This window comes from Macadamia integrifolia, chromosome 3, assembly GCF_013358625.1.
Source record: "Macadamia integrifolia cultivar HAES 741 chromosome 3, SCU_Mint_v3, whole genome shotgun sequence".
Lineage (NCBI taxonomy): Eukaryota > Viridiplantae > Streptophyta > Magnoliopsida > Proteales > Proteaceae > Macadamia > Macadamia integrifolia.
Genome location: NC_056559.1, coordinates 13469444 through 13480067, shown reverse-complemented (window position 1 = coordinate 13480067; position 10624 = coordinate 13469444). Strand labels below are relative to the sequence as shown.

General features: G+C 37.8%; 1 pseudogene; it reads right to left on the bottom strand.

Annotated features, from left to right (window-relative positions):
• Positions 1-940: 940 nt before the first annotated feature.
• Positions 941-10624, bottom strand: part of LOC122072654 — a 38077-nt pseudogene continuing 28393 nt past the window's right edge.

Genomic DNA, 10624 nt, shown 5'->3' with positions numbered 1-10624 from the left:
GCTACCGTTGCCTTGTCCACGTCGAAAGACAAATTTTTTTTTTCTTCTTTTAATGGCAAGACCTTCAACCTCCATTATTAATTTTAGTTTGTGAACATGAGGGAGGTAATTAAATCCATTGCCTACCCTCCACCAACAAATAAATTAAAAAAATAATTAATTAAAAGGAAATAGTTGCTTACAATTGGCCTCTTTTCCTAGGAGTTATCCTCTAATCCTTTTAACTTTTTGTTTTTTTGGGGCCATTTTTAAGAACCTACTACTTGAGTAGTTTTTTTTTTCTTATTGCTTGCTTGTGCAATATCATTGATTCCCAGCTTCCCTTACTGCACTTGAAACAAACATAATTCATGTCCCACTCAAATCCCCCCCCCCCCCAACCCTTTTTCTGCCTTAATATGAGGATCTTAAGCCAAAATTATTCATTTGAGCTATTTTGTGAAGAAGAGAGAACTAATTAAATCAATTATCCACAAGCCAACAAAAAAATAAATTAAAAGGAATTAATCGGTTACTCTTTATTTATTCTTTTATTCTGAGAACTTATTACTTTAGGCTCCATTTGGTTGTAAGGAAAAAATAATTATTTTCTTGAAAAGTGAAATATATTTTGTAGGAAAATAATTTTTTGATGTTAAATTGCAAGAGAAATGCAAATATTTCCCTTCACTTCCTTTCCCCCACTTCCCTTGCAACCAAACGGAGCTTAGTAGTAGTTTGCAATGGATTACCCCCCCCCCCTCACCCTCTCCCAATTGATTGCTTGTGGACTATCACTGATTCCCAGCATATCACTCACTGCACCTGAAAGAAACATAATTCATCTCCTACATGCCTACATGTCCAGAAAAAAAAGGGGTCCCCACATAGGGCAAACCTCGCAAGGAAAAACCAGAAGTACCTAAACTTTGGCAGAAGGGAAAAAGGAAAAACAGGAATAAGATCTTCAAGGTGGGAGTTTCACACACTGTTAATTGCTTTCCTTTCATTGGTGCTACAACTTTCGAACAATATTTACAACCATGATGGAAATAATCTTGACATGTACAAGAGTAAAAAGAAAGGGGAAGAGACAAAATGAGGTTAAAATGAAGAGGAAGGTAGAGGAGGAGCAAAACAAACTTACATCATAGTGCAAAACGAAAGGGGTAGAAACAGAAAAAAGAGGATACAAAGAAAAGGGAAAGGTGAAAACGAGGGGAAATTCCTCAAATTTGGTGTAACCTGGGGTCTGATCTCTGCTAATTTATGACACGTGTTCCCTAATATATACAGCTTATGGCTGGTAGAACTTGGGAAGGAGAAGAGGAAAAAGAAATCTTGTGTAGAGGAAATTCCTCAAATTTGGTGTAAAACTGGGTCTAATCTATTCTAATATATGACACAGGGTTCCCTAATACATAGTGCTTACTTGGAAAGAATGATCAAAGAATAACAAATAAGAATAGGGACAATATGAAGAGAATTCTGAAACAGTAGTAGCATATATAAGATGAGCAACTGGGAAAAGGTGGTGGCCACACTGAAATCTGGAAGCTGTTCCTGACTTCCTTGTCTGTTTTGTTGCTTATGGAGAGTAATCACCTGGTTCAACTGCAACTACAGGAGGTACATTAGTGGAGTTATATGGCTTTACTGGACAGTATTGGAATCCTTGATGTCATAACCTGAGGGCTGAGGCAAGCAAAAGATTAAGCCTGTCATCGATAAACTTCTGTAGAAAGCACAGAGAAGAACTTATGTAGAGTGAAAGTTACAATCAAACTTCTTCCAGCCCAAGACCATTCTCTCTCGATCGAATACCTTCTTGTATCGAGTCATGAAGTTCTCTGCATGGATAGAAATAACATGAGTGTAAACCACCTTCCACACATTTATAGTTGTTTCGCCATTAAATCATGATATTAGTTTGAATAGAAGTGCATATACGCTTGATACCCTCCTTTCATCCCCTAAGATGGCTCCTTATTTGGCTCCACATAAGCAGGACATTGGCCATGTGCAGATAACTAGATAAGAGAATCTTGGGCTCCTAGACAAGAGAGGAGCTAAGATGAAGAGGTGGCAACTAGGATGCAGTATAAGACAATAAGCTGGGTTGCATAGGAGTTCTTTCTTAGCCTTTGTTTGGTTGCAAGGGGAATTAAAGGGAAGCGAGGTGGAATTTTTAACTTATAAAAAGAAACTTTTGTAATCATTACCCCCATGTGACTATATCGCTAACTCAAAATCATTACATATTTGGTTATTAAATTTTACTCTACTTTGCATAGAAATCCCTTTGGTATAAAAGGTAAAATAAAAATTACGTCTAAAATGTAACATTACTAAATATGGTAAGAAATTTAAGTAGCTTAGACAATCACATGGGTAATGTATACAAAACGTTCTTTTTTAGGTTTGAAAATTCACTTCCCTTCCCTTTAATTCCTTTGCAACCAAACATAGCCTTAAGTAATGGGTGGGGTTGTTATTATGGGCTTTTCCTTTTGTAAATGGGCCAATAGTTGAAGCCCATGAGTCTTTTGTAATTACTTGGGATTCAAGAAGTTTCTGATTTTGTACCTTTCTATTTTTCCGTATATAGGTGTGTTTTCTTGGCTTGGAAATTTGGTTAGTATTTTCTATTCCAAACTTTTATTTAGGAACCCATTCTCTTGATATTTAACCAAAAAAGGTACGCTTTTTCAACATTTCTGCTAAGATTTCAATTCTATTTGAAGCCGAAACATGGGGATTTATTGTAAGGTGGATTGTTTTTCAACTTTGGTGAATTACGATTATATGAAATCTGTGTTTCTTCAATTTAAATTTTGGGGGTTGGTTTCTCTATCAGTGAAGATCTAGGTACTTCATTGATCTTCAATAATTTCTGTTATGTGAACCTCCAATGTTTTTTAAAAGATCCATAAGTTTTTTTTTTTTTGGATAGGTCAAAGACCTGAGTTGATTCCTGATTTCCTAAGTTTCATGAAGATCTGTTGAATAATATGATCTTTGGACCATCCTGACTAGGGGTGAAACAGGGCCAGGTTGGGACAGGTTTCTTAAAACCCCAACCCAACACTATCGGGTTCATGCCTAGGTCCAACCCTGCTAGGTTCATGCCAACCCAACAAGGCCCTAACGGCCCTAATTGGCCCTTGTTTTTGGCATTTGTGTCGTTGCATTAGAAAAAAAAGAAAAAAAAAAGACAATAGATCAAATGATCATACATAATTATTAAAATTATGAAGTGCAACAAAATAATCAGGGCTAAAATCAGGGCCGGGCTGGGCCTAGGCCTCAACCCAGGCCCAGCCCGGGTCAGAAATCTTAGCTCAGGCCCTGTTTGGGCTCAGGGCATGTTCGGCTGTCAAGGCCAAACTTACACCCCTAATCCTAACTGAGAGCTGGTCTGTTCTGGTAACTATAGTGGCAGTTGTAATGATTACTGGTCATATCCGTATAGGGCTGCTTGGTAGGCTCATCTGTGGGCTAATTTGGGTTTCATTTACCCTGTCTGCACAATTTATTTTCCTCTTCTCTCTCCTCTCTCTTCTAAATACACAAGACAGCCAAATTAAACAGCCAACAAAACACAGTCTGATAGTCATGCATTACTTAGATTGAAATACTTACGCCCAATTATGTTCACGTCAGCACTCTTGAGAACAGCCAAACAATATACAAGTTCTGCCTGCAAAATATTAGGGACACAATGAGGAAAAGTTGCAGTATGTAACACTATTCTCACAGAATCAAGATCTTAACTGAGTGGAGATGACCACTATCGGATCGTAAACAGGAAACTGGCTTCCACCTTTCATGGTTAGGCTTATGCTTGGTATCATACTACTATTTGCATTAGGACTGTAAAAAATAAAGAAAGAGTTTAGCCTTGAGTTTAAAGGTTTCTTAGAGAAAGGAGATTGGAGAAAAGGTGACCTCATGGCATAACAATATTCAAAAGGAAGCCATGAATCTGGTGGATGACATCTGCCTTCTGCCTGTAAATCAAACTGCAAAGAGCAAAGAGGTTACCATCAATAGCTTAACAGTATATAAACTACACATAGTTTACGTTCATCATTTTTAAGTACTTACACTCTCTGAAAGCCGTGGATATGCTGGATCTACCAGGAATGTAAAAGAAGTACCAGAATAAAATATAGAGCTAAAATCTTTATCAATTATTCTTGTCCACACACGCATTTGAGTTACACTGATGTTATACCTTGGGCTGGCACAATATAAAGTCGTTATGCTTTCCTAAAGAAATGAACAACTCAGATAATGACAAATGATTACTCACTACAATTGGACAAGATTAAAGTCAGTTTCTTCTTGGTCAGGGGTTCCCTTGTCTCCGAAGCTAATCCTTCCAATCCCATCACGTCCAAAACACATAGAGAACGAATCTTCTATAAGGCCTTTCCTGGATAAAATGCTAGGAACAGATATCATCTCCAAACCAAGCCCAAATAAACCATTGGGAGCTGCACCATTAAGAAAAGAACCAGTCTGGACCAGCCCGCATCTGCAAGATGCAAGCACCATTAGAAGATTTTAACCAGTTTACCATTGAGATGTACAAAACCGGGTTACCATTGAGTTGAAAAAAGGAGAAATATAGATTAAAGTACACAGTACAGAAAGAAGAAAGAAGCTCAAATCTGGAACATTGTTCAGCTCAATCAGTTCACATGCTGCATCCAGACCATAAGATCACACGTCTTATCTGAGCTTACCCACAAAGGAATATGGAATCTGTAATGATATATGTAGACCAGATTAAAAGTACTTCCACCAGACAGAAGAAAGAAACTCAAATCTGGAACCTTGTTTAGCTCAATCAGTTGGGGCATATGATAGCGAGACCATAAGATCACATGTCCTGTCTGAGCTTATTCACAAAAGAAAAGGGAAACTGCAAAGATATATGCATACCAGATACTAAATACACACCCAAATGTTATCACTGCATCAACAACTTGCGGAGAACTATCTTCAGTTTCTAAGTGTAGAACATCCTCTATTAGAATGCCAGAAGTTGAGGTATTGTTCGAAACATATGAAGCCATGTAAGGGCAATCGCTGAATGTTCCAAAGCATCTATTTCGTTCGCCACACAAACCGTTGTTGCATGTCACTCTTTTTCTTGTTGACGATCCTTCAGGATCATAGGTATTGAGCTCAAAATCCTGCCACAAGAAAGTATAATCTTCAAATTATCAAAAATAAATAAATAAAAGATATCTTTAGGAGGTAAATACTACATAAGAAGATGTGCTAAGCAGGAAGACAAACAATAAAAAAAGACATCATAATTTTCGTGAAACATGTTATCCTAGTGGGTGTAAAATATGTTGACAGGCCAAAAGACATGCTTGACATGGTCAAGGATCAGATTAAAGAAACAAAATAGTTCAGACAGCAGAGAAAATGGCTAGGAAATTAACCAAACTTACATTTTCTAGTAAAATGAGGGATGCATTTTCTTTTCTCCATTAATTTTATAAATGGCAAAGAACAGGTAAATCCTTAAGGCTATGTTTGGTAGCCAAGAGAAGAAAAGAAAAAGAAAAGAAAAGAAAAGAAAAGAAAAGAAAAGAGAAGAAAAGAAAAGAAATGGTGAGAAAATAAAAAGAGTATGTATGTTTGGTTACCAAGAGAAGAAAAGAAAAGAAAAGAAAAAAGTACAAAAAATTTTGAATTTTAAGAGAGAGATAGACACATAGGAAATCGTTGTGTAATCATTCATTTTTTGTCTTATTACGTTTTCATATTTTCTCATGTTTTGTGTTTTTGGCAAGAAAAATTTTAGGGGAACAAAAGAAAATTTCACAATTCCCAAGAGGAATTTTGAAATTGAAAAGGAGAACCTTCTCCTGGGTGAAGACATACCAAGTGCAAAGAAAAATTCTTAAACCAAGGAAAAAAGTACAAAAAGTGTACCTTTTTCTTTTCTTTTATTTTCTTCTCTTGGTTGCCAAACACAGCCTAACAGAATACAACAACAACAAACTCAGTCTTATCCCAACTTAATGGGGTCGGTTACATGGATCCGTGCAAAACAAGATAAGGGAAATCTGAGGTCAAAACAAAATAGGAGAAATGAAATTAAAAGGAAAGAGGCACAACCCAGCAGTTAGGAAAATCTCAACTAAATGGGGTCAACCAGCTACATGGATCCTTGCCCTCCAATCGGCTCTATTGGAGGTCATACTAGGGACAAGACCTAGACTATGCATGTCATTCCTCACTATTTCACCTATGGTCATTTTAGGTCTGTCCTTTTAACTCCTTCAGTTGGAATCAAATCACTCCTTACTAGGGTATCCATACAACCTCAAACGACATTCTCAGAGCTTGTCATTGATTGGGGCAGCTCCCAAATCAGATTTAATACATTCATTCTTTACATTATCTTTCCTAGTTTGGCTGCACATTCATCTTAACATCCTCATCTCTGCTACGCATAGCTTCTCTATATGGCACTTTTCAACTGCCCAACATTCTGCCCCATAAATCATAGCTGGTCATACAACAGTCCTATAGAATTTCCTTTAAGCTTTATAGGAATATGTCGGTCACACAGCACTCCTATCGCACCTCTCCACTTCATCTATCCCACTTTAATTCTTTGTGAAACATCATTGTCTATGTCCCCTTCTGTATTTATGGTTGACCCTAGATTTCTATACGACACTTCTAAACACTTAATAGAATATGTGCACCACATTCTGCCACATGAAGACAGAAACATTGAGGTTGAACTTTAGAGTTGTGGGTGATTTGAGAATAAATTGTCATTTCTTGTTTAGAAAGCACCATCCATGGCCAAGTCACATCATTATTATGACTCAGGTTTCACCAGGTTCAAGCCAAAACAAATATCAGTGAGACATCGATTCATATATTCTGAAGGTGGTTTAGCATAGTGATGTAGTTATTTCAAACTTTTATGATTGGAAAAACAGATTGTAATGTAAGGCTGGTTACAAAGGTACCCAACCCCAGAAATAACCCAAATTCCAACACAAATAATAAATTAACCAACCAAGTCAAGAATCAGCCAAGACAAAGCTGTTGGCTAGGACAGTAGATGCTGAAACAAACCAGCAATGGTTTGACAAATATCCCCAGCAAACTGACACTGACAAGGACTCAAATTCAATCACTGATATGTAGAATCAGACCCAAACAATATACTGAAATTAGGACAGACTCATAGTACCTGAATTCTGAGAAATTTAGGTCAAAAGAGGAGAAAGTTAGAACTCAAAAACCAGGCCTCAGATGAGGCTGAAACTGAGGTCGAGTGTATTAGGTGAAGTCCTTAATACCTGCAAATATCAGCCTGAGTTGATGGCTGGTTGTTGAAATACAGATCTGCTTGGAAATTAGGGCAGAAATTAGTGATTTCAGATAACTTCTGGCAAAGGCCTCAAGTGAGGCTTATCTCCTGATTGAGGGACCTTTGTATGGACCCAGATGAGTCCCAAAATTTGAGCTGAAGAAGGTCCAGGAGCAGGGGGTATGGGAGGTCAAGTTCTGCCCACAATTCTCTCTTCCAAGGCTGTCGCAGGTTCCTTTGATCTCAAAACAGCAGCAGCAATAATGCAAGATATCTTCCTTGAAACAGTCTTCAAACACAGCTTAATGGTCCTCTCAATACTTCAGTGACTGAGAAAATAGAAGAAGGAAGATGGAGGGAATCAATGGGAAATAGATTTCTTTTAGGGGAGGGTGGCTATAGGCTGGGGATTGCCTTACAAAATAGGAAAGTAAAAAAATGGAAATAATAAAGGGAGGGAACTTTTCTTTCCTTGGACAAGAAGGCTGAAATGAAAAGGAAACTAAAGAATATAGAAACAAAAGGACTTTCCTAAACTGAGTTTACTTACTTGACCAAAAAAAAATCAGTGTTTCGGCTGATCGATCCCTTTGTTCCTTGTTGACCAAGTCTTATGAATAAGACAAAGTAGCTCTCCAAACTGGAATTGTTAGGGGGATTCTTGAGGCTTCTAGAAGCTGGTCCAGCCTAGGACCACTAGGATCGATCGGGCTGCTTCAAGGGCTGGTACTTTCTTCTAATATATTTCAACCCAGCGATGCGATCTACATTAGATGACAGAATGACCATGCGATACTAGTCACACTACAAGGATGTGATGCAGATCTCATCGCAAAGGAAGAGAAGAAGTACTCAGCAACAAGCCCATCAAGTTTAGCCAATGATGGAAGCCTAGTTGGTCCTTGCAGTTCTGTTTTGTGGTCCCAGGTTTGAGTATTTTAAATTCAGCCCATTAATCCTCATGTCTTGGTGGGGGGGGGTACCTGCTAGTAGTTAGTTTCAATTTTGGTGTTTATTGTTTGTTTAAGAAGGCTGGATAATGTAAGACTAATCACAAAGGTAATCAGTCCCAAATAATTAACAAAATCTACCCAAACTCTAGACTCGGGTTCAGTCCTTAACAAAGACTTATCCAAGACTTATCCCAACTTAACAGAGTCGGCTACATGGATCCAAGCAAGGACTGGAAAAAGGAAAATTAAGTGAAAGGAAACAAATCACATAAATAGTAATGAAGTAGAACACAGTTAGGTGGGGTCTGCTACTCAGATCATGGACCTCCAACTACTCCATTCGATGCCATACTTGGACCAAGGCCTAATCTATGCATGTCTTTCCTCACCACTTCTCCTATAGTCATTTTTGGCCTGCCCCTAGCTCTTCCTACATCCATCTATTTGGATCAGATCACCCCTCCACACTGGTGCATCCAATGGCCCCTGCTGAACATAGCCATACCATCTCAAACGAATTTCCCAAAGTCTATCATGAATTAGGGCAATTCCAAATACGTTCTAATGCTTTCATTCCTTACCTTATGTTTCCAAGTTTTCCCGCGAATCCATCTTAACATTCTCATCTCCGCTACACACAGCTTATCAATATGTTGCTTCTTAACTACCCAACATTCTGCACCATATACCATAGCCGGGCGTACCATTGTCCTATAGAATTTTTCCTTAAATTTTTATAAAGACACGTCGGTCGCACAAAACTCCGGTTGAACTTCTCCACTTCACCTTCCTTACTTATGATAGATCCCAAATATCTAAAAAGTCACTTTGTGGGTGTGGCTAAAGTTACACATCATATACTTTTTTTTTTGTTTAACTTGTCTTAAAGCCACTTGATTCTAAGGTTGATCTTCATCGCTCCAGTTTAGCATTGTGCCTTGCTTTTGTGTCGTCCAATAGAATAATATCATCAGCGAATAAAATACACCATAGAATCTCTCCCTGAATGCTTTTGGTCAACTCATCCATTACAAGCACAAATAGGTGAGGGCTTAAAGTTGAACCTTGATGGAGCCCAATAGTAATTGGGCACTCGCTCCCTTGACCATCCTTAGTTTTCACATTAGTTGCCATGATGCAAATCAAAGCTTGAAGAAGAGGACAAAACTAAGAGTTAGAAAAACTGTTTGCGAAACACTGTTTGAGTTATTGTTTAATTTGGGTCCATATCTCCTATTTTAGTTCCCTTTTGTTACGTTTTTTAGGATATCTAGTTTCCTATTTGGTTCCTTTAGTGTTAGTCAAGTAGTTTCTACTTTTATGACTTCCTTTTTGTGTTCAGTTCTTAGTTTCTAATTTATTCTTACTTGGTTAGCAAGTTAGACACATATTAGAAAGACTTATTTCAGTCCAGTAGTTTCCTTTTTTGTTATGTCTTTGTGCCCAAGAAATGTAAGGGTATTTAAAGCCCATCAATTATAATGAAAAGCCAGATTTGAGTTGGACAAAAAAGATGGATTACGTTGTTGTGCTGTGGGATGAAATTGCGTGAGATGCCCTAGGGTAGATGCCCATTCACTAATTCTTCGCCCCCCCATCTCAACCCCTCCATTGATTCTTTTTCTTTTCTTTATTTGTTTATTGTGAGAGAGTGTTCGAGTGATCAAAATAAGCTTGTTTGAAGTTCAGAAGCCTCACTAAAAGATCAGATTGAAGCAGCTAAGAGGAGAGATCGATTTCATCCAGGTGTCGGGGTTTTCAACCCAATTGACATCCAACACATCTCCCGGTCCAGCTGCCTCTTGCCTAAACCCTTTCAGGGTTTTGTTGAAGCTATCGAGTACCACCTTTGATCCAAATTTGAGCATCATCCGAAGTTGGACGCTCAAGTTATTGAAGAAACACCATAAGTTTCCTAATTCATATTGACATCATATCTCTATATCTCTGAATCTCTGTCTGTCAGATCTAGGTCATCTTTTGCAGACTTGTTGTATTGACTGATTAGAGAAATCTACCAGAATTTTATGCATATCAAATTTGGTTTGATTGAGTTATTCAATTTTCTCTTGATCATAATTCCCTTAGTTCAGGATTAGCACTGCATTATTACTCTTTACCATTCTTGTCTCTCACGCTTGTAATGCAAAATTTTAACTGGAAATACCTCATAATGCAACCATAATCTACAATTAGGTTTTCAACATCAGAAAATTAAATCTGAAATCCCACTTCCTCCCCATGTGGTTCTCATCAGAAAATTTTCTTCTCTCCACCCAACTAGTTAAATTAATGAGGATCAAATCACCTCAGGACAGGGTTTAGAAAATCC